The sequence below is a fragment of the Triticum dicoccoides genome, chromosome 4A, assembly GCF_002162155.2.
Source record: "Triticum dicoccoides isolate Atlit2015 ecotype Zavitan chromosome 4A, WEW_v2.0, whole genome shotgun sequence".
Lineage (NCBI taxonomy): Eukaryota > Viridiplantae > Streptophyta > Magnoliopsida > Poales > Poaceae > Triticum > Triticum dicoccoides.
Window position 1 is genome coordinate 477,298,952 of NC_041386.1, and position 24,390 is coordinate 477,323,341.

The 24,390-nt window shown below is 44.2% G+C and overlaps 1 pseudogene; it reads left to right on the top strand.

Moving 5' to 3' along the window:
* The first annotated feature begins 668 nt into the window (after positions 1-668).
* Positions 669-20,275, top strand: LOC119283565 (annotated as a pseudogene).
* Positions 20,276-24,390: the final 4,115 nt, after the last annotated feature.

A 24,390-nucleotide genomic window follows, 5' to 3' on the forward strand; every position in this document is an offset into this window, starting at 1 on the left:
GTCGGCCGCCACCACCTCGTCTCATCTTCGCCACGGCCCGAGGAAGACCATCTGAGCGAGCACCATAACCGACATGGCCATGCATAGCATCACCGCGCCTCTGAGCAGCGGCATGGAGAGGGCGCTCCATGCCCGGAGCTATAGGACGGCGGCCACCGACGGCGAGAAGGAAATGTTCAGCCAGTCGACCCTCGTACGTGTCGCAAAGGAGGAGAAGTCGACAGAGGCGGGGATGCGGGGGATGGAGCCGAAGATTTGTACGGGAGATGGTGGCGGTGGTGAGAGGCGGCGGCCATCAGCAGAGCTGCAAGAAGATGGACGAGGGAAGTGGGAAAAGAAGGGACGGGCGGTGGCTGATGGGGTGGAAGACAAAACTGCTTCATAGACTCCCTGCGATCGGGTGGGTTGGGAGCGAAGAGGGGAGATCGTGGGTGGGCATCAGGAGGGTGAGGGGATCTGGAGCGAGGGGTTGTGGCTAATATTTTTTCACAAGCGTGCGAGGGTATGACCGAACGAGGCGGGGGGAGCCAACGAGGTTGAACCATCACGACGTTCGATTCCGCTTTAATAGTAGGGATTGTCTCACGACAGAATGGCCGGCCGCCACCGCCTCGTCTCATCTTCGCCACGGCCCGGGGAAGACCATCTGAGCGAGCACCATAACCGACATGGCCATGCATAGCATCACCGCGCCTCTGAGCAGCGGCATGGAGAGGGCGCTCCACGCCCGGAGCTATAGGATGGTGGCCACCGGCGACAAGAAGGAAATGGTCAGCCGATCGACCGTCGTACGTGTCGCAAAGGAGGAGAAGTCGACAGAGGCGGGGACGCGGGGGATGGAGCCGAAGTTTTGTACGGGAGATGGTGGCGATGGTGAGAGGCGGCTGCTACCTCTTGAGCTTGCGTTGGTTTTCCCCGAAAAGGAAGGAATGATGCAGCAGAGCAGCGTAAGTATTTCCCTCAGTTTTTGAGAACCAAGGTATCAATCCAGTAGGAGGCCACGCTCAAGTCCCTCGTACCTGCACAAAACGATCGCTACTCGCAACCAACGCGATTAGGGGTTGTCAATCCCTTCACGGCCACTTATGAGAGTGAGATCTAATAGATATAATATTTTTGGTATTTTTGGTATAAAGATGCAAAGTAAAAAGTAAAGGCAAAGTAAAAAAGCAAAACAAGATTAAAGTGATGGAGATTGATATGATGAGAATAGACCCGGGGGCCATAGGTTTCACTAGTGGCTTCTCTCAAGAGCATAAGTATTCTACGATGGGTGAACAAATTACTGTTGACCAATTGACAGAACTGAGCATAGTTATGAGAATATCTAGGCATGATCATGTATATTGGCATCACGTCCGTGACAAGTAGACCGAAATGATTCTGCATCTACTTCTATTACTCAACTCATCGACCGCTATCCAGCATGCATCTAGAGTATTAAGTTAAAAATAGAGTAACGCTTTAAGCAAGATGACATGATGTAGAGAGATAAATTCATGCAATATGAAATAAACCCCATCTTGTTATCCTTGATGGTAACGATGCAATACGTGCCTTGCTGCCCCTTCTGTCACTGGGAAAGGACACCGCAAGATCGAACCCAAAGCTAAGCACTTTCCCATGGCAAGAACTACCAATCTAGTTGGCCAAACCAAACAGATAATTCGAAGAGACTTGCAAAGATAACCAATCATACATAAAAGAATTTAGAGAAGATTCGAATATTATTCATTGATAGACTTGATCATAAACCCACAATTCATCGATCTCAACAAACACACCGCAAAAAGAAGATTACATCGAATAGATCTCCACAAGAGAGGAGGAGAACTTTGTATTGAGATCCAAAAAGAGAGAAGAAGCCATCTAGCTACTAACTATGGACCCGAAGGTCTGAGGTAAACTACTCACACTTCATCGGAGAGGCTATGATGGTGTAGAAGCCCTCCGTGATGACGGCCCTCTCCGGCGGAGCTCCGGAACAGGCCCCAAGATGGGATCTCGTGGATACAGAAAGTTGCGACGGTGGAATTAGGTTTTTAGCTCCTCTTCTGATCGTTTGGGGGTACGTAGGTATATATAGGAGGAAGGAGTACGTCGGTGGAGCTCCGAGGGGCCCACGAGGCAGGGGGCGCGCCCTAGGGGGGTGCCCCCCACCCTCGTGACCGCCTCTCTGATGCCTTGGCGTAGGGTCCAAGTCTTCTGGATCACGTTCGGTAAGAAAATCACGTTCCCGAAGGTTTCATTCCGTTTGGACTCCGTTTGATATTCCGTTTCTTTGAAACACTGAAATAGGCAAAAAACAACAATTCTGGGTTGGGCCTCCGGTTAATAGGTTAGTCCCAAAAATAATATAAAAGTGGAAAATAAAGCCCAATATAGTCCAAAACAGTAGACAATATAGCATGGAGCAATCAAAAATTATAGATACGTTGGAGACGTATCAGGCATCCCCAAGCTTAATTCATGCTCGTCCTCGAGTAGGTAAATGATAAAAAGCGAATTTTTGATGCGGAGTGCTACTTGGCATAATTTCAATGCAAATCTTCTTAATGGTGATATGAACATTCAGATTCGAAAGATTCAATACAAAAGTTTATATTGACATAAAAATAATAATACTTCAAGCATACTAACAAAGCAATTATGTCTTCTCAAAATAACATGGCCAAATAAAGCTATCCCTACAAAATTATATAGTATGGCTATGCTCTATCTTCACCACACAAAGTATTTAAATCATGCACAACCCCGATGACAAGCCAAGCAATTGTTTCATACTCTAACTTTTTTTAAACTTTTTCAATCTTCACGCAATACATGAGCGTGAGCCATGGATATAGCACTATAGGCGGAAGAAAATGGTGGTTGTGGAGAAGACAAAAAGGAGAAGATAGTCTCACATCAACTAGGCGTATCAATGGGCTATGGAGATGCCCATCAATAGATATTAATGTGAGTGAGTAGGGATTGCCATGCAACGGATGCATTAGAGCTATAAGTATATGAAAGCTCAAAAAGAAACTAAGTGGGTGTGCATCCAACTTGCTTGCTCATGAAGACCTAGGGAAAGTTGAGGAAGCCCATCATTGGAATATACAAGCCAAGTTCTAAAATGAAAGATTCCCACTAGTATATGAAAGTGATAACATGAGAGACTCTCTACTATGAAGATCATGGTGCTACTTTGAAGCACAAGTGTGGTAAAAGGATAGTAACATTGTCCCTTCTCTCTTTTTCTCTCATTTTTTTATCTGGGTCTTTTCTCTCTTTTTTATGGCCTTTCCCTTTTTTTATTTGGGCTTCTTTGGCCTCTTTTATTTATTTTTCGTCCGGAATCTCATCCCGACTTATGGGAGAATCATAGTCTCCATCATTCTTTCCTCACTTGGGACAATGCTCTGAAAATGATGATCATCACACTTTTATTTTTCTTACAACTCAACAATTATAACTCGATACTTAGAACAAAATATGACTCTATATGAATGCCTCCGGCGGTGTACCGGGATATGCAATATGACAATGATGAATGTGTCATGATAAACGGAATGGTGGAAAGTTGCATGGCAATATATCTCGGAATGGCTATGGAAATGACATGATAGGTAGGTATGGTGGCTGTTTCGAGGAAGGTATATGGTGGGTGTATGATACCGGCGAAAGATGCGCGGTATTAGAGAGGCTAGCAAAGGTGAAAGGGTGAGAGTGCGTATAATCCATGGACTCAACATTATTCATAAAGAGCTCATATACTTATTGCAAAAATCTAGAAGTTATCAAAGCAAAGTATTACGTGCATGCTCCTAGGGGGATAGATTTGTAGGAAAAGACCATCGCTCGTCGCCGATCGCCACTCATAAGGAAGACAATCAATAAATAAATCATGCTCCGACTTCATCACATAACGGTTCACCATACGTGCATGCTACGGGAATCACAAACTTTAACACAAGTACTCTTTAAATTCACAACTACTCAACTAGCATGACTTTAATATTATCACCTCCATATCTCAAAACAATTATCATGCTTCAATCTTTTCTTAGTATTCAACACACTCAAAAGAAAGTTTCACAAATCTTGAATACCAAGCATATTATTATTAAGCAAATTACCATGCTATTAAGAGGCTCTCAAAATAATTTAAGTAAAGCATGAGAGATCAATAGTTTCTTTAAAATGAATCCACCACCGTGCTCTAAAAGATCTAAGTGAAGCACATAGAGCAAAATTACTACGCTCAAAAGATATAAGTGAATCACATAGAGCAAAACTACTTAGCTCAAAAGATATAAGTGAAGCACATAGAGAAAAACTACTTCGCCCAAAAAGATATAAGTGAAGCACATATAGCAAAACTACATATCTCAAAAAGATACATAGAGTATTCTATTAAATTTTAATTCATGTATGGCTCTCTCAAAAGGTGTGTACAGCAAGGATGATTGTGGCATACTAAATCACAAAGACACAAATAATACAAGACTCTCCAAGCAAAACACATATCATGTTGGTGAATAAAAATATAGCTCCAAGTAAATTACCGATGGAAGTGGACGAAAGAGGGGATGCCTTCCGGGGCATCCCCAAGCTTTGACTTTTTGGTGTCCTTGGATTATCTTGGGGGTTCCATGGGCATCCCCAAGCTTAGGCTCTTGCCACTCCTTGTTCCATAATCCATCAATAGAATTCACCCAAAACTTGAAAACTTCACAACACAAAACTTAAAGTAGAAAACTCGTGAGCTCCGTTAGCGAAAGAAAACAAAAGACCACTTCAAGGTACTGTAATGAACTCATTCTTTATTTATATTGGTGTTAAACCTACTGTATTCCAACTTCTCTATGGATTATAAACTATTTTACTAGCCATAAATTCATCAAAATAAGCAAACAACACACGAAAAACAGAATCTGTCAAAAACAGAACAGTCTATAGTAATCTGTAGCTAGCGCAAGATCTGGAACCCCAAAAATTCTAAAATAAATTGCTGGACGTGAGGAATTTATCTATTAATCATCTGCAAAAATAATTAACTAAATAGCACTCTTCAAATAAAAATTACAGCAGTTCTCGTGAGCGCTAAAGTTTCTGTTTTTACAGCAAGTTCAACAAGACTTTCCCCAAGTCTTCCCAACGGTTCTACTTGGCACAAACACTAATTAAACACAAAAAACACAACCAAAACAGAGGCTAAATAATTTATTTATTACTAAGCAGTAGCAAAAAGCAAGGAATAAAAATAAAATTGGGTTGCCTCCCAACAAGCGCTATCGTTTAACGCCCCTAGCTAGGCATAAAAGCGAGGATAGATCTAGGTATTGCCATCTTTGGTAGGCAATCCATAAGTGGCTCTCATGATAGTTTCATATGGCAATTTTATTTTCTTTCTAGGAAAGTGTTCCATGCCCTTTTTTAATGGAAATTGAAATCTAATATTCCCTTCCTTCATATCAATAATCGCACCAACCATTCTAAGGAAAGGTCTACCAAGAATAATAGGTCAAGAAGGATTGCAATCTATATCAAGAACAATGAAATCTACGGGCACATAATTCCTATTTGCAACAATAAGAACATCATTAATCCTTCCCATAGGTTTCTTGATAGTAGAATCCGTAAGATGCAAGTTTAAAGAGCAATCATCAATATTACGGAAATCTAGCAAATCACACAAAGTCTTGGGAATAGTAGAGACACTAGCACCCAAATCACACAAAGCATAAAACTCATGATCTTTAATTTTAATTTTAATAGTTGGTTCCCACTCATCATAGAGTTTTCTAGGGATAGAAACTTCCAACTCAAGTTTTTCTTCATAAGATTGCATCAAGGCATCAACAATATGTTTGGTGAAGGCTTTATGTTGACTATAAGCATGTGGAGAATTTAGCACGGATTGCAACAAGGAAATACAATCAATTAAAGAGCAACTTTCATAATTAAATTCCTTGAAATCCAATATAGTGGGTTTAGCAACATCTAGATTTTTATTTTTTTCAATCCCACTTTCATCAATTTCATCATAAATATCTAAATACTCCGAATTTTTAGAACGCCTTCTAGGTAAAGGAAGATCATATTCAGTTTCATCAAGATTCATATTGCAAAGCAAAGATTTAATAGGGGACACATCAATAACTTTTAGATCTTCATCTTAATTTTCATAGGAATTGGAAGAACTGTTGGAAATATGCCCTAGAGGCAATAATAAAATGGTTATTATGTATTTCCTTGTTCATGATAATTATCTATTGTTCATGCTATAATTGTATTAACCGAAAACCGTAATACATGTGTGAATACATAGACCACAACATGTCCCTAGTAAGTCTCTAGTTGACTAGCTCGTTGATCAATAGATGGTCATGGTTTCCTGACCATGGACATTGGATGTCATTGATAACGTGATCACGTCATTAGGAGAATGATGTGATGGACAAGACCCAATCCTAAGCCTAGCACAAGATCGTGTAGTTCGTATGATAAAGCTTTTCTAATGTCAAGTATCATTTCCTTAGACCATGAGATTGTGCAACTCCCGGATACCGTAGGAATGCTTTGGGTGTACCAAACGTCACAATGTAACTGGGTGGCTATAAATGTGCACTACGGGTATCTCCAAAAGTGTCTGTTGGGTTGGCACAAATCGAGACTGGGATTTGTCACTCCGTGTAAACGGAGAGGTATCTTTGGGCCCACTCGGTAGGACATCATCATAATGTGCACAATGTGACCAAGGAGTTGATCACGGGATGATGTGTTACGGAACGAGTAAAGAGACTTGCCGGTAACGAGATTGAACAAGGTATCAGGATATCGACGATCGAATCTCGGGCAAGTACTATACCGGTAGACAAAGGGAATTGTATACGGGATTGATTGAATCCTCGACATCGTGGTTCATCCGATGAGATCATCGTGGAGCATGTGGGAGCCAACATGGGTATCCAGATCCCGTTGTTGGTTATTGACCGGAGAGTTGTCTCGGTCATGTCTACATGTCTCCCGAACCCGTAGGGTCTACACACTTAAGGTTCGGTGACGCTAGAGTTGTAGAGATATTAGTATGCGGTTAACCTAAAGTTTTTCGGAGTCCCGGATGAGATCCCGGACGTCATGAGGAGTTCCAGAATGGTCCAGAGGTAAAGATTTATATATAGGAAGTCCAGTTTCGGCCACCGGGAGAGTTTCAGGGTCATCGGTATTGTACCGGGACCACCGGAAGGGTCCCGGGGGTCCACCTATCCCGTAGGGCCCCATGGGCTGAAGGGGCGTGGGAACCAGCCCCTGGTGGGCTGGTGCGCCCCCCCTTGGGCCTCCCATGCGCCTAGGGTTGGAAACCCTAAGGGGTGGGGGCGCCTCCACTTGGCTTGGAGGCCAAGCCACCCCTAGGGCTGCCGCCCCCTTCCCTAGATGGGATATACAAGGGGCCGGCGCCCCCCTAGGCCCCTATATATAGTGGAGGGGAGGGAGGGCAGCCACACCTAAAGCCCTGGCGCCTCCCTCCCTCCCATGAAACCTCTTCCTCCCCGCTTGTGCTTGGCGAAGCCCTGCCGGGATCTCGCTACTTCCGCCACCACGCCGTCGTGCTGCTGGATCTCCATCAACTTCTCCTCCCCCCTTGCTGGATCAAGAAGGAGGAGACGTCTCCGCTCCGTACGTGTGTTGAACGCGGAGGTGCCGTCCGTTCGGCGCTAGGATCATCGGTGATTTGGATCACGACGAGTACGACTCCATCAACCCCGTTCTCTTGAACGCTTCCGCTTAGCGATCTACAAGGGTATGTAGATGCACTCCCCTTCTCTCTCGTTGCTAGTCTCTCCATAGATTGATCTTGGTGACACATAGGAAAATTTTGAATTTCTGCTACGATCCCCAACAGTGGTATTAGAACCAGGTTTATGTGTAGACTCTATGCACGAGTAGAACACAAAGTAGTTGTGGGCGATGATTTGTTAAATTTGCTTGCCGTTACTAGCCTTATCTTGATCCGGTGGCATTGTGGGATGAAGCGGCCCGGACCGACCTTACACGTATGCTTACGTGAGACTGGTTCCACCGACTGACATGCACTTGATGCATAAGGTGGCTGGCGGGTGTGTGTCTCTCCCACTTTAGTCGGATCGGATTCGATGAAAAGGGTCCTTATGAAGGGTAAATAGCAATTGGCATATCACCGTTGTGGTTTTGCGTAGGTAAGAAACATTCTTGCTAGAAACCCATAACAGCCACGTAAAACATGCAACAACAATTAGAGGACGTTTAACTTGTTTTTGCAGGGTATGCTATGTGATGTGATATGGCCAAAAGTATGTGATGAATGATATATGTGATGTATGAGATTGATCATGTTCTTGTAATAGGAATCACGACTTGCATGTCGATGAGTATGACAACCGGCAGGAGCCATAGGAGTTGTCTTAATTTATTTATGACCTGCGTGTCAATGAAAATGCCATGTAATTACTTTACTTTATTGCTAACCGTTAGCCATAGTAGTAGAAGTAATAGGTGGCGAGGCAACTTCATGAAGACACGATGATGCAGATCATGGTGTCATGCCGGTGACGATGGTGTTCATGCCGCGCCTCGAAGATGGAGATCAAAGGCGCAAGATGATATTGGCCATATCATGTCACTTTATGATTTGCATGTGATGTTTGTCATGTTTACATCTTATTTGCTTAGAACGACGGTAGCATAAATAAGATGATCCCTCGCAATAATTTCAAGAAAGTGTTCCCCCTAACTGTGCACCGTTGCTAAGGTCCGTTGTTCCGAAGCACCACGTGATGATCGGGTGTGATAGGTTCTAACGTTCGCATACAACGGGTGAGCCAGATTTACACACGCAATACACTTAGGTTAACTTGACGAGCCTAGCATGTACAGACATGGCCTCGGAACACGGAAGTTCGAAAGGTCGAACATGAGTCGTATAGTGGATACGATCAACATGAAGATGTTCACCGATGATGACTAGTCTGTCTCACGTGATGATCGGACACGGCCTAGTTGACTCGGATCATGTATCACTTAGATGACTAGAGGGATGTCTATCTAAGTGGGAGTTCATTGAATAATTTGATTAGATGAACTTAATTATCATGAACATAGTCAATAGGTCTTTGCAAATTATGTCATAGCTCACGCTTTGGTTCTACTGTTTTAGATATGTTCCTAGAGAAAATTTAGTTGAGAGTTGACAGTAGCAATTATGCGGACTGGGTTCATAAACTGAGGATTGTCCTCATTGCTGCACAGAAGGATTATGTCCTTAATGCACCGCTCAGTGTGCTGAACCTCGAGCGTCGTCTGTAGATGTTGGGAAACATCTGACATACACGTTTTGATGACTACATGATAGTTCAATGCGCAATGCTAATGGTTTAGAATTGTGGCACCAAAGACGTTTTTGAAACGTCGCAGAACATATGAGATGTTCCAAAGACTGAAATTGGGATTTCAGACTAGTGCCCACATCAAGAGGTATGAGACCTCTGACAAGTTTCTTAAGCCTGCAAACTAAGGGAGAAAAGCTCAATTGTTGAGTATGTGCTCAGATTGTCTGAGTACTAAAATTGCTTGAATCGAGTGGGAGTTAATCTTCCAGATGAGATAGTGATAGTTCTCCATAGTCATTGCCACCAAACTATTGGAGCTTCGTGATGAACTATAACATATCAGGGATAGACATGATGATCCTTGAGCAATTTGCCATGTTTGACACCGCGAAAGTAGAAATCAAGTAGGAGCATCAATTGTTGATGGTTAAACCACTAGTTTCAAGAAGGGCAAGGGAAAGAAGGGATACTTCATGAGACGGCAAATTAGTTGCTGCTCTAGTGAAGAAACCCAAGGTTGAACCAAACCCGAGACTAAGTGCTTCTGTAATGAGGGGAACGGTCACTGAAGCAGAACTACCCAAGATACTTGGTAGATGAGAAGGCTGGCAAGATAGACAAAAGTATTTTGGAAATACGTTATATTAATGTGTACTTTACTAGTACTCCTAGTAGCACCAGGGTATTAAAATACCGGTTCAGTTGCTAAGTGTTAGTAACTCGAAATAAAAGGCTACGGAATAAACGGAGACTAGCTGAAGGTGAGATGACGATATGTGTTGGAAGTGTTTCCAAGGTTGATGTGATCAAGCATCGCATGCTCCCTCTACCATCGAGATTGGTGTTAAACCTAAATAATTGTTATTTGGTGTTTGCGTTGAGCATAGACATGATTGGATTATGTTTATCGAAATACGGTTATTCATTTAAGGAGAATAATGGTTACTCTGTTTATTTGAATAATACCTTCAATGGTCTTGCACCTAAAATGAATGGTTTATTGAATCTCGATCGTAGTGATACATATGTTCATGCCAAAAGATATAAGATAGTAATTATAGTACCACATACTTGTGGCACTGCCATTTGAGTCATGTTGGTATAAAACGCATGAAGTAGCTCCATGTTGATGGATCTTTGGACTCACTCGTTTTTGAAAAGATTGAGACATGCGAACCATGTCTATTGGTAGATATGCATGAAGAAACTCCATGCAGATGGATCGTTTGGACTCACTTGATTTTGAATCACTTGAGACATGCAAATCATACCACATGGGCAAGATGACTGAAAGGCCTCGTTTTCATTAAGATGGAACAAGAAAGCGACTTGTTGGAAGTATTACATTTTGATGTGTGCAGTCCAATGAGTGCTGAGGCACGCAGTGGATATCGTTATGTTCTTGCTTCACAGATGATTTGAGTAGATGCTGAGTATATTTAGTTGATGAAACACAAGTCTAAATTATTGAAAGGTTCAAGTAATTGTAGAGTGAAGTTGAAGATCGTCGTGACAAGATGATAAAATGTCTATGATATGATCATAGAGATGAATATCTGAGTTACGAGTTTGGCACACAATTAAGACATTATGGAAATTGTTTCACAACTAATACCTCCTGGAACACCATAGTGTGATGGTGTGTCCGAACATCATAACTGCACCCTATTGGATATGGTGCATACCATGATGTCTCTTATCAAATTACCACTATCGTTTATGGGTTAGGCATTAGAGACAACCGCATTCACTTTAAATATGGCACCACACAATTCCGTTGAGACGACACCGTATGAACTATGGTTTAGAGAAACCTAAGCTGTCGTTTCTTAAAAGTTTGGGGCTACGATGCTTATGTGAAAAAGTTTCAGGCTGATAAGCTCGAACCCAAAGCGGATAAATGCATCTTCATAGAATACCCAAAAATAGTTGGGTATACCTCCTATTTCAGATCCGGAAGCAAAAGTGATTGTTTCTAGAAACGGGTCCTTTCTCGAGGAAAATTTTCTCTCGAAAGAATTGAGTGGGAGGATGGTGGAGACTTGATGAGGTTATTGAACCATCACTTCAACTAGTGTGTAGCAGGGCACAGGAAGTTGTTCCTGTGGCACCTACACCAATTGAAGTGGAAGCTTATGATAGTGATCATGAAACTTCGGATCAAGTCACTACCAAACCTCATAGGTCGACAAAGATGCGTACTACTTCAGAGAGGTACGTAATCCTGTCTTGGAAGTCATGTTGCTAGACAACAATGAACCTACGAGCTATGAAGAAGCGATGGTGGGCCCGGATTCTGACGAATGGCTCGAGGCCATAAAATCCGAGAGAGGATCCATGTATAAAACAAAGTATAGACTTTGAAAGAACTACTTGATGGTCGTAAGGCTGTTGGGTGCAGATGGATTTTAAAAGGAAGACAGACAATGATGGTAAGTGTCACCATTAAGAAAGCTCGACTTGTCGTTAAGATGTTTCCTGACAAGTTCAAGGAGTTGACTACGATGAGACTTTCTCACTCATAGCGATGCTAAGAGTCTGTTGGAATTATGTTAGCATTTACTGCATTATTTATGAAATCTTGCAGAAAGGATGTCAAAACATTGTTTCCTCCACGTTTTTCTTGAGGAAATGTTGTATGTGATACAACCAGAAGGTTTTGTCAATCCTGAAAGATGCTGACAAGTATGCAAAGCTCCAGCAATCCTTCTAAGGACTGGAGTAAGCATCTCGGAATTGGAATGTACGCTTTGATGAGATGATCAAAGATTTTGGGTTTATACAAAGTTTATGAGAAACTTGTATTTCCAAAGGAGTGAGTGGGAGCACTATAGAATTTTTGATGAGTATATGTTGTTAACATATTGTTGATCAAAAATGATGTAGAATTTCTGGAAAGCATGCAGGGTTATTTGAAAAGTGTTTTTTGATGGAAAACCTGGATTAAGCTACTTGAACATTGAGCATCAAGATCTATAAGAATAGATCAAAAATGCTTAATAGTACTTTCAAATGAATACATACCGTGACAAGATTTTGAAGGAGTTCAAAATAGATCAGCAAAGAAGGAGTTCTTGGCTGTGTTACAAGGTGTGAGTATTGAGTAAGACTCAAGACCTGACCACAGCAGAAGAGAGAGAAAGGACGAAGGTCGTCCCCTATGCTTTAGACGTAGGCTCTATAGTATGCTATGATGTGTACCGCACCTGAAGTGTGCCTTGCCATGAGTCAGTCAAGGGGTACAAGAGTGATCCAGGAATGGATCACATGACAGCGGTCGAACTTATCCTTAGTAACTAGTGGACTAAGGAATTTTCTCAATTATGGAGGTGGTATAAGAGTTCGTCGTAAAGGGTTACGTTGATGCAAACTTTGACACTAATCCGGATGACTCTGAGGAGTAAACCGGATTTGTATAGTAGAGCAGTTATTTGGAATAGCTCCAAGTAGCGTGTGGTAGCTGCATCTACAAGATGACATAGAGATTTGTAAAGAACACATGGATTTGAAAGGTTCAGACCCATTGACTGATAAACCTCTCTCACAAGCAAGATATGAACAAACCCCATGGGTGTTGGATTCATTACAATCACACAGTGATGTGAACTAGATTATTGACTCTAGTGCAAGTGGGAGACTGTTGGAAATATGCCCTAGAGGCAATAATAAAATGGTTATTATTGTATTTCCTTGTTCATGATAATTGTCTATTGTTCATGCTATAATTGTATTAACCGGAAACCGTAATACATGTGTGAATACATAGACCACAACATGTCCCTAGTAAGTCTCTAGTTGACTAGCTCGTTGATCAATAGATGGTCATGGTTTCCTGACCATGGACATTGGATGTCATTGATAACGTGATCACATCATTAGGAGAATGATGTGATGGACAAGACCCAATCTTAAGCCTAGCACAAGACCGTGTAGTTCGTATGATAAAGCTTTTCTAATGTCAAGTATCATTTCCTTAGACCATGAGATTGTGCAACTCCCGGATACCGTAGGAATGCTTTGGGTGTACCAAACGTCACAATGTAACTGGGTGGCTATAAAGGTGCACTGCGGGTATCTCTAAAAGTGTCTGTTGGGTTGGCACAAATCGAGACTGGGATTTGTCACTCCGTGTAAACGGAGAGGTATCTTTGGGCCCACTCGGTAGGACATCATCATAATGTGCACAATGTGACCAAGGAGTTGATCACGGGATGATGTGTTACGGAACGAGTAAAGAGACTTGCCGGTAACGAGATTGAACAAGGTATCAGGATACCGACGATCGAATCTCGGGCAAGTACTATACCGGTAGACAAAGGGAATTGTATACGGGATTGATTGAATCCTCGACATCGTGGTTCATCCGATGAGATCATCGTGGAGCATGTGGGAGCCAACATGGGTATCCAAATCTTGTTGTTGGTTATTGACCGGAGAGTTGTCTCGGTCATGTCTACATGTCTCCCGAACCCGTAGGGTCTACACACTTAAGGTTCGGTGACGCTAGAGTTGTAGAGATATTAGTATGCGGTTAACCGAAAGTTTTTCGGAGTCCCGGATGAGATCCCGGACGTCACGAGGAGTTCCGGAATAGTCCGGAGGTAAAGATTTATATATAGGAAGTCCAGTTTCGGCCACCGAGAGAGTTTCGGGGTCATCGGTATTGTACCGGGACCACCGAAAGGGTCCCGGGGGTCCACCGGGTGGGGCCACCTATCCCGGAGGGCCCCATGGGCTGAAGGGGCGTGGGAACCAGCCCCTAGTGGGCTGGTGCGCCCCACCTTGGGCCTCCCATGCGCCTAGGGTTGGAAACCCTAAGGGGTGGGGGCGCCTCCACTTGGCTTGGAGGCCAAGCCACCCCTAGGGCTGCCGCCCCCTTCCCTAGATGGGATCTACAAGGGTCCGGCGCCCCCCTAGGCCCCTATATATAGTGGAGGGGAGGGAGGGCATCCGCACCTAAAGCCCTGGCGCCTCCCTCCCTCCCGTGACACCTCTTCCTCCCTGCTTGTGCTTGTGTGAAGCCCTGCCGGGATCCCGCTACTTCCACCACCACGCCGTCGTGCTGCTGGATCTCCATCAACTTCTCCTCCCCCCTTGCTGGATCAAGAAGGAGGAGACGTCTCCGCTCCGTACGTGTGTTGAACGCGGAGGTGCCGTCCGTTCGGCGCTAGGATCATCGGTGATTTGGATCACGACGAGTACGACTCCATCAACCCCGTTCTCTTGAACGCTTCCGCTTAGCGATCTACAAGGGTATGTAGATGCACTCCCCTTCTCTCTCGTTGCTAGTCTCTCCATATATTGATCTTGGTGACACGTAGGAAAATTTTGAATTTCTGCTACGATCGCCAACAAGAACACGCTTTAATAAAGGCATCTTTGGAAGTACGCGTCCTAGCGGTTCTTTCCTTGCACTCATTAATGAAAATTATCATGGCTTTGAGAGACTCATTGATATCATGCTTAGGAGGAATAGACCTAAGCATTAAAGAATCAATCTCAAGAGAAATTCTATCAACGTTTCTAGCCAAATCATCAACTTTAAGCAATTTCTCTTCAAGCAAAGCATTAAAATTCTTTTGTGAATTCATAAACTCTTTAACACTATTCTAAAATTCAGAGGGCATCTTATTATAATTTCCATAAGAGTTGCTGTAGGAATTCCCATAATTATTAGAAGGATTACTAGGATATGGCCTAGGATTAAAATTCCCTCTATAAGCGTTGTTACCAAAATTATTCCTACCAACAAAATTCACATCCATAGATTCATTTTTATTCTCAATCAAAGTAGACAAAGGCATATCATTAGTATCAGAAGAAACACTCTTAGTAGCAAATAATTTCATAAGTTCATCCATCTTTCCACTCAAAACATTGATTTCTTCTATTGCATGCACTTTTTTATTAGAAGATCTTTCAGTATGCCATTGAGAATAATTAACCATAATATTGTCTAGGAGTTTAGTAGCATCTCCTAAAGTGATTTCCATGAAAGTGCCTCCATCGGCCGAATCTAAAAGATTTCTAGAAGCAAAATTCAATCCGGCATAAAATTTTTGTATAATCATCCACAAATTCAAACCATGAGTAGGGCAATTACGTATCATTAATTTCATTCTCTCCCAAGCTTGCGCAACATGTTCATGATCAAGTTGCTTAAAGTTCATAATATCGTTTCTAAGAGAGATGATCTTAGCGGGAGGGAAATACTTAGAGATAAAAGCATCTTTGCACTTGTTCCAAGAATCAATACTATTTTTAGCCAAAGACGAAAACCAAGCTTTAGCACGATCTCTAAGCAAAAAAGGAAATAGCTTCAATTTAACGACATCATTATCGACATCTTTTTCTTTTGCATATCACATAAATCAGCGAAGCTATTCAGATGAGTAGCGGCATCTTCACTAGGAAGGCCGGTGAATTGATCTATCATAACAAGATTCAACAAAGCAGTATTGATTTTACAAGATTCAGTATTGGCAAGAGGAGCAATCGGAGTGCTAAGGAAATCATTATTATTGGTATTGGTGAAGTCACACAATTTGGTAGTATCTTGAGCCATCGCGACAAACAAGCAAACTAGCACACGAGCAAACAAAAGCAAACGGGCAAAAGAGGCGGAGAAGGAGAAGGAGATTGAGAAAGAGAGGGCGAATAAAACGGCAAGGGTGAAGTGGGGGAGAGGAAAACGAGAGGCAAATGGCAAATAATGTAATGCGAGAGATAGGGATTGTGATGGGTACTTGGTATGTTGACTTTTTGCATAGACTCCCCGGCAACGGCGCCAGAAATCCTTCTTGCTATCTCTTGAGCTTGCGTTGGTTTTCCCCGAAAAGGAAGGGATGATGCAGCAGAGTAGTGTAAGTATTTCCCTCAGTTTTTGAGAACCAAGGTATCAATCTAGTAGGAGGCCACGCTCAAGTCCCTCGTACCTGCACAAAACGATAGCTACTCGCAACCAACGCGATTAGGGGTTGTCAATCCCTTCACGGCCACTTACGAGAGTGAGATCTAATAGATATAATATTTTTGGTATTTTTGGTATAAAGATGCAAAGTAAAAAGTAAAGGCAAAGTAAAAAAGCAAAACAAGATTAAAGTGATGGAGATTGATATGATGAGAATAGACCCGGGGGTCATAGGTTTCACTAGTGGCTTCTCTCAAGAGCATAAGTATTCTACGGTGGGTGAACAAATTACTATTGAGCAATTGATAGAATTGAGCATAGTTATGAGAATATCTAGGCATGATCATGTATATAGGCATCACGTCCGTGACAAGTAGACCGAAACGATTCTGCATCTACTTCTATTACTCCACTCATCGATCGCTATCCAGCATGCATCTAGAGTATTAAGTTAAAAACAGAGTAACGCTTTAAGCAAGATGACATGATGTAGAGAGATAAATTCATGTAATATGAAATAAACCCCATCTTGTTATCCTCGATGGCAACGATGCAATACGTGCCTTGCTGCCCCTTCCGTCACTGGGAAAGGACACCGCAAGATCGAACCCAAAGCTAAGCACTTCTCCCATGGCAAGAACTACCAATCTAGTTGGCCAAACCAAACGGATAATTCGAAGAGACTTGCAAAGATAACCAATCATACATAAAAGAATTCAGAGAAGATTCAAATATTATTCATAGATAGACTTGATCATAAACCCACAATTCATCGGTCTCAACAAACACACCGCAAAAAGAAGATTACATCGAATAGATCTCCACAAGAGAGGGGGAGAACTTTGTATTGAGATCCAAAAAGAGAGAAGAAGCCATCTAGCTACTAACTATGGACCCGAAGGTCTGAGGTAAACTACTCACACTTCACCGGAGAGGCTATGATGGTGTAGAAGCCCTTCGTGATGACGGCCCTCTCCGGCGGAGCTCCGGAACAGGCCCCAAGATGGGATCTAGTGGATACAGAAAGTTGCGGCGGTGGAATTAGGTTTTTGGCTCCTCTTCTGATCGTTTGGGGGTACGTAGGTATATATCGGAGGAAGGAGTACGTCGGTGGAGCTCCGAGGGGCCCACGAGGCAGGGGCGCGCCCTAGGGGGGGCGTCCCCCACCCTCGTGACCGCCTCTCTGATGCCTTGGCATAGGGTCCAAGTCTCCTGAATCACGTTCGGTGAGAAAATCATGTTCCCAGAGGTTTCATTCCGTTTGGACTCCGTTTGATATTCCGTTTCTCCGAAACATTGAAATAGGCAAAAAACATCAATTCTGGGTTGGGCCTCCGGTTAACAGGTTAGTCTCAAAAATAATATAAAAGTGAAAAATAAAGCCCAATATAGTCCAAAACAGTGAATAATATAGCATGGAGCAATCAAAAATTATAGATACGTTGAAGACGTATCAGCGATAGCCATCAACAGAGCTGCGAGAAGATGGACGAGGAAAGTGGGAAAAGAAGGGACGGGTGGTGGTTGATGGGGTGGAAGACGAAACTGCTTCATAGACTCCCTGCGACCGGGTGGGTTGGGAGCGAAGAGGGGAGATTGTGGGTGGCATCAGGAGGGCGAGGGGATCGGGAGCGAGGGGTTGTCGCTAATATTTTTTTCACGAGGAAATCATGTGAGAGGATGACCGAACGAGGCGGGGGAGCGAACGAGTTTGAACCATCACGACCTTCGATTCCGTTTTAATAGTAGAGATAAGGAATTTGAAAATTCGAGCGGGAATCCAACTCGAGTAGGGGTTCAAACTTGAAACCCGCCGGCCACATTTCACACAGGCAGGCCGCACCGGCGCACCTGGCCGCCACCGCTACAGAACAAAAGGCGCCCCGCACAAAAGTCAAGGCTTTCATTCCCTCCGCCTCCACCCCTCGCTCTCCCTGCCGCGCTCAACTCAAAAACCCCACCTCGTCGGCGGTGGCGGCCATGGCCGCCTTCTTGCCGCCCTCCCCATGGACCGCGCGTCGGAGAGCCTGTGGCGGGGCCGGGGCAAGGACCCGCACGACCTCGAGGCGCTCATCGGACGCATCCTCTCCTACATCCACCTGGTCCTCCCGGGCCCGCCCGCCTCCCGCCACGCCCCCGGCCTCTATGCCCTCCTCCCCCACGACCACCTTGACCGCCTCAGCCTCCTCCCCGACGCGCTCCTCCGCGACGTCCTCACCCGCCTCCCCGTCACGGACGCCGCGCGCACCACCGCGCTCTCGCGCCGCTGGCGCGACCTCTGGTGCTCCGCCCCGCTCGTCCTCGTCGACGCCCACCTCCTCCCGTCCTCGCCCACAGTGCAGGTGTAGGTGACGCGGGACGCCGCGCACCACGTCACCTCCGCCGTCTCCCGCATCCTCGACGCGCACCCGGGCCCCTTCCGCTGCGTCCACCTCACCACCAGCTACATGGGGGAGTTCCGGGGCCTGCTCGCGCGCTGGCTGCAGCTCCTCGCCGTCAACGGCATCCAAGAACTCGTCCTCGCCAACCGCCCGTGGCCGCTTGACCTCGACATCCCCGCCGCCTTCTTCGACATGGCCACGCTCACCCGCCTCTACCTCGCCCTCTGGAAGTTCCCGGACACCGCCGGCCTCCCCCGCGCCGCCTCCTTCCCCAACCTCCGCGAGCTCGGCCTCTGCACCGTCGCCATGGAGAGCCGGCACATGGACTTCATCATCTCCAGGAGCCCCGTGCTGGAGATCCTGTGCATCCAAGCTAACTTGCTCATGGACCGTCTCACCCTCGTCAGCCGCAGCATCCGGTGCGTGCAGTTAATCGGGGCCTCCGATCTGGAAATCGCCGTGGACGAAGCCCCCAAGCTCGAGCGCCTCATCATCTGGGAGTCATTCACCCGCAAAGGCTCAGGCTCGCACAAGAGGATCAAGATTGGTCATGCACCAGCGCTAAGCATACTTGGCTACTTGGAGCCGGAATTGCACACGCTCCAGATCGGCAACACCACCATCAAGGTTCATCCCGCGCTCTCAGAATTGCTTTTTGCTTGTTTAACTCACAAATCATCGATACCAATGTGTCAACTTGTCTCAAAACAACTGTGTGCATTGCAGACTGGGACAAAGGCGAGCCCAAGCACCATGGTACCAACCGTGAAGATCCTCGGCTTAAAAGTGCGTTTTGGTGTCCGCAATGAAGCCAAAATTCTGCCTTGCTTTCTCAGGTGCTTTCCAAATGTTGAGAGACTGCACATCGAGGTGACCCCCCTACTCAATTTGTCAACAATTTTGCATCTTCCCGCTCTCATACATGTACATTGCCGCTGCCAAGTGATGAGATGATCGAGCTCTAACTGAAGTTTGCACCGATTTAATTATCTGCAGTCCAAGAAAACTGCCGAGACCACCGGCAAGCTCAACCTCAAGTTCTGGGAGGAGTCCGGTGCCATCGAATGCATCCGTTCGTATGTTGACTTGATGATCTTTCAGAACTTCCGAGGAGATCGGTGCGAACTTTCCTTCCTCGAGTTCTTCCTTGAGAACGTTTGGATGCTGACGAAGCTGGCGATTGTGTGTGTCAATGGAAGCTTCAGCTCGCTGGCTGAGGCAAATGCCAAAGTGAAGCCTCTGTTCGACACAAAATGGGCCAGTAACTGCTGTGAACTGCTGCTCTTCGAGAGTGCATTTGCTGAAGGTCAAGGCCTTGAAATGCAGAACTTCGAAAGAGGATCTGACTCTCTGTGAGGGACCCTTTCGCCGTCATCGTCAGAGCTTAGTTTTGCTGGAAAAATGAGGGCACTATTTGGATCGTTAGCTCATGTTCTATGGAGACTCAGCAGGGTTCTTGGTTCTATTAGCATGTTTACCTTCAAATGTTTAAGTTAGTAGTTCTGGTGTTTATGCAAAGTACAAGTGTTTTATGTAGCTTATTTATCTTAGCTTTGGCCTTCTGCTGAATGTGCTACATCGCACAATTTCTACTAGATGTGTGTCACAATTTCTGCTGAATGTGCTACATGTGAGCCAATTTATGATTTGCCAACTGTGTCACAATTTTACTTGAGCATGCTCCTACTTCTAGGGAATGAGTGTTTCTCTCTGAAGCAGATTTTATACCTTCAGCATTGTGCCTTTGTGTGTTCTGACTGAATTTCCTAGATCTGCCAAGTTAATTATAATCAGAGCTCCAGTTCTTTATGAATTTCCTGGTTTCTTCTAGTAATTGCAATGTGAATCCTGATGTGAAGTCGTGAAAGCTAATCTGATCGCTTGACCGGTTTATCATATGTAACATGATTAGTAGTGCCTTAAACCCCCAGCCTTGTCATTCAGTCTTGGATCTTATCTAGGAAAGTGCATTTTTTCGAAAAGGGGCGCTTTATTACTTAAAAGGTTTAAGCATTACACCCAGCCTCTGCATAACTAAGATGCACACAGCCACACAAAGTCCTCTGCAAAAACGAAAAATAGATAGGCGGAATACAAAGATAGAGTCTGTATAACGCCTAAAGCGGAGGTGGGCCAATCCTATGATCATGTTGCCACCCATGTTGGATAAAAATATCCCTCGCCGTATCCTCCAATCGTCTACACACCTCCGTAAATAGGTATCGATTCTCCACGCGTTGTAGAGAGGACCATAAACGAAGAGTCCCGGTACATCTGTAGATAACCTGCATTAGAGAAGTACTTTTATCATTAAAAACTTTATCATTTCTACATAGCCAAGCGACCAAATAACGGCTAGCGCTCCCACCCTAAGAAGAGTTCTAAACCTGTGATTAATCCCATGTAACCAGTTGCCAAATACATTGGCAACACTACAAGGAGGATACAAGCCAGAAGCTATATGGATGACTGACCATATAGACCGAGCCAATTTGCATTAGAAGAATAAATGTTTTATTGTCTCATCATGATGACAAAAAACACATCGCGGACTTCCATGCCAATTCCTCTTGATAAGGTTATCTTTAGTAAGGGCTTGTTTGGTTTTAATAAGTCACCTGACTTATAAGTCAGGTGACTTAAAACCAGTGACTTATAAGTCACGCTTGTTTGGTTGTCACCTAACTTATAAGTCACCTGATCACATCTTCCCACCTTGTTTTTTATGTAAATGTGGTGGGACCCACGCAAAAGGGGGTGACTTATAAGTTTTAAGTTGGGGTGGAGCAACTTATGACTTATAAGTTGGGGTGACTTATAAGTTGGGTCTGTTTGGCAAAATAAATCACTTTTTTCACTTTTCGACTTATAAGTTGGTGACTTATTTGAAACCAAACAGGCTCTAAGAATGACTCCGCGATGAAGATACCATGCGAATATTTTATTCTTAAGAGGTATCTTTATCTTCCAGATCTTCTTATTATTATCAACTGGCGCATCAGACTAGATTAACGCTCTATACATAGACTCCACTGAGAATTTTCCATTCTCATGTAGGTTCCATCAAAATACATCAGACCCATGTGACAATTGCACCGTGGACAACCGTTGAAGCAGGATAAACCACGATTGGAGTATCCAATTAAATCTCTTCTGAACGTCACATTTGGCAGAAATGATTCCATTACAGTGGCAATAGTATCACCCTTGTGATGCACAATGTTGTATAGAGCCGAATATTGTTCCCGGAGTGTGGCATTTCCTAGCCACTTGTCCTCCCAGATTAACTAGGAAAGTGCATAGATAAACAAGTGCTCTGTTTGAATTCTGGGAGTTGCATGTTCATCTGGATATATTATGACAAGGAAAATGCCGATCACGCACATCTTATGTTACTCCATTACATTGATTCACATTGATTTATTTCTTGATATGCCTGGATGTGCAGAATTCATTTGCATTGCTGTTTGGATGCTGTAGAGAGACATACAAAAATGCTCGATTCAGGGTTTCAGACCCTAATTGCAAGAGAAACAGAGGTTTGAGCCTACGCATGCTATTGCTTCAACATGACTTTTGTCGATAATGTCTTTTGTTTCTTTTTAAATAAATTGATTGTGTATAATCTTGATGTCCATGGTTGTGTGCAGTATGATGATGCAGAGGCCAACCCCTAAAGTAAGAGCATGCTTTGCTAAATTGTGTGCCTCAACATCTGAGGACCTAAACTCATGAACAAAATTGCAACACTCCCTTGTTTGATCTCGGTCACTACTACCTTGTAGTTTGAAGCCACTTGTATCCTCTGTAGATAGAGGTCGTCTGTAGGGGCCAACGCCTCCCTTACCGCCATTACCTCCAAAGTTGGTGGGTCACAGATCCTTGGCAGCACTATAGCAGAGGCACCTAAGACTCATATATGGCCTTCCTTCTGGCTCCCCAAATCACCCATAGTGTCACCACAAGATGAGTAAAGTCCACATCTGGTAGTGAATCGTGTAAGGAGAAAATCCAGTTTCTCGTACCTGGATCTTGGTCGAGGCACATTCGTGCACCCAACTCCTTTGAAGATAATGACCACACACTCTGTGCCATGGAATACTCGAGCAAAGTGTGTCTCCACGAGTCATGCATACCGTATATAGGGCACGCCGGTGTCGTGGCCATGTTGCAATGATGTAGTAGCTCGCCTGTGGAAATTGAATGTTGCGCAAGTCTCCAGACAAACACTCTCAGTTTAGATGGCACTTTGATTGTCCAAAGCTTTGTCCTACTCTTGCCTTCCGACTCAGTGCTAGAAGTCCTGGCGTTGTGCTCCAGCAAATCCTCCTCACTTAGTTTTGTCGATAGGATCATCCTATACGCCGAACGCACTGAAAATTTTCCCCAATTCTCCTAGATCCATGCCCATAAATCCTTAATCTCCTCGTGCATAATGGGACTTTCATAAACTCATCATCATCAACAGGGATGAACACAATGCTCACCAGGTCCTCCCGCCATGAGGATGAAGGGCCAATTCTTTTGGTTCCTTTTTTGGGCTTCTAGAATAAGCCGACCCTACCCAATTTATACTAGAAACCAACCAAAAATATTTTTTAGAAGCCTACTAGTCAAGTCTTAATTAGCAGGCTTCTAAAAAAATAATTTGGGTTGAGCTTCTAGAATAAGCTGAGTAAGATCTTATTCCAGCTTATTCTAGAAGCCAACAAAAGGACTGGCCCGAAGTGGTGTCGATCAACTCCATCACAAGTTGGGGTGGATTCGGAACTAAAGATGTATGGTGGAAGTGCATGTGGCACTTAATTGTATTTTGGTTTGATGATAGTATGGTTAGTGGAACTAATATCGATTGCTAAAGTTTATCTCAGGATATTGGTTCCATGAAAATCATGTTGGAGATGTGTGACCCCCCCCCCTACACACACATTTTTAAAAGATCACAAGCATGGTTTTCCCGGTGACTCAAAGGTTTTCATTTTGGTTCGATTCGAGTCGTAGGAAAAATGCACTATTAAGAGAGTTCATATTGGATGAGTTCCGCGTGAGAACACTTCAAACATATACACCAGCCTTCCCACACCTACCACTATATTGCCCTCGATATTGTGCTTGTCCGGTGGTGTCCAAAGAGCTGCAACAGAAAGTCACTAGATATCTTTGACCCCATGAGCTCGAGGTGGTCAGTAGCTCCCTATGGGGTGGCGCGTAACTCTCTGGATACCCTGTGCGCACGGGGTCTTGGACCTCCGTGCGCACGGGGTGTGGATTTCTTATGTGTGTAGCTCGTGCGCATGGGGTCCAACGGGAAAAATTCCCACCCCGTCCAAGAACACTATATAAGGGCGTCTTCGTCCACCTCCAACCCTAACACTTATGTCTTGTTGATCTCCAAGATTGACAAACTCCACTTTGGTCCTATCTCTCAATCCTTCAACACAAACTTGTTGAAATTTTTGGGAATGAGAAAGCAAGATTCAATCTATGCTTTGACCAAACCAATTCGTATTCCCCGCAAGATTTTTTTACCATTGATTTGTTACTCATGGAGCTTGGGCTCCTAGATGATTAGGGCTCCTCCATAAGCTTCCTTGCTTGTAGTGTGCTCTGGAGATGTATGTAAAAAGGTGTGATGGTCATCTTCAAGATCAATTCAAGTGATTTGAGGCTCATCCGTTGGATAACTCGAGGAGAATACAATGAGCCTTCGGTGGCGTTCCGTAAGCTTTGGCTCTGGCACTGCTCG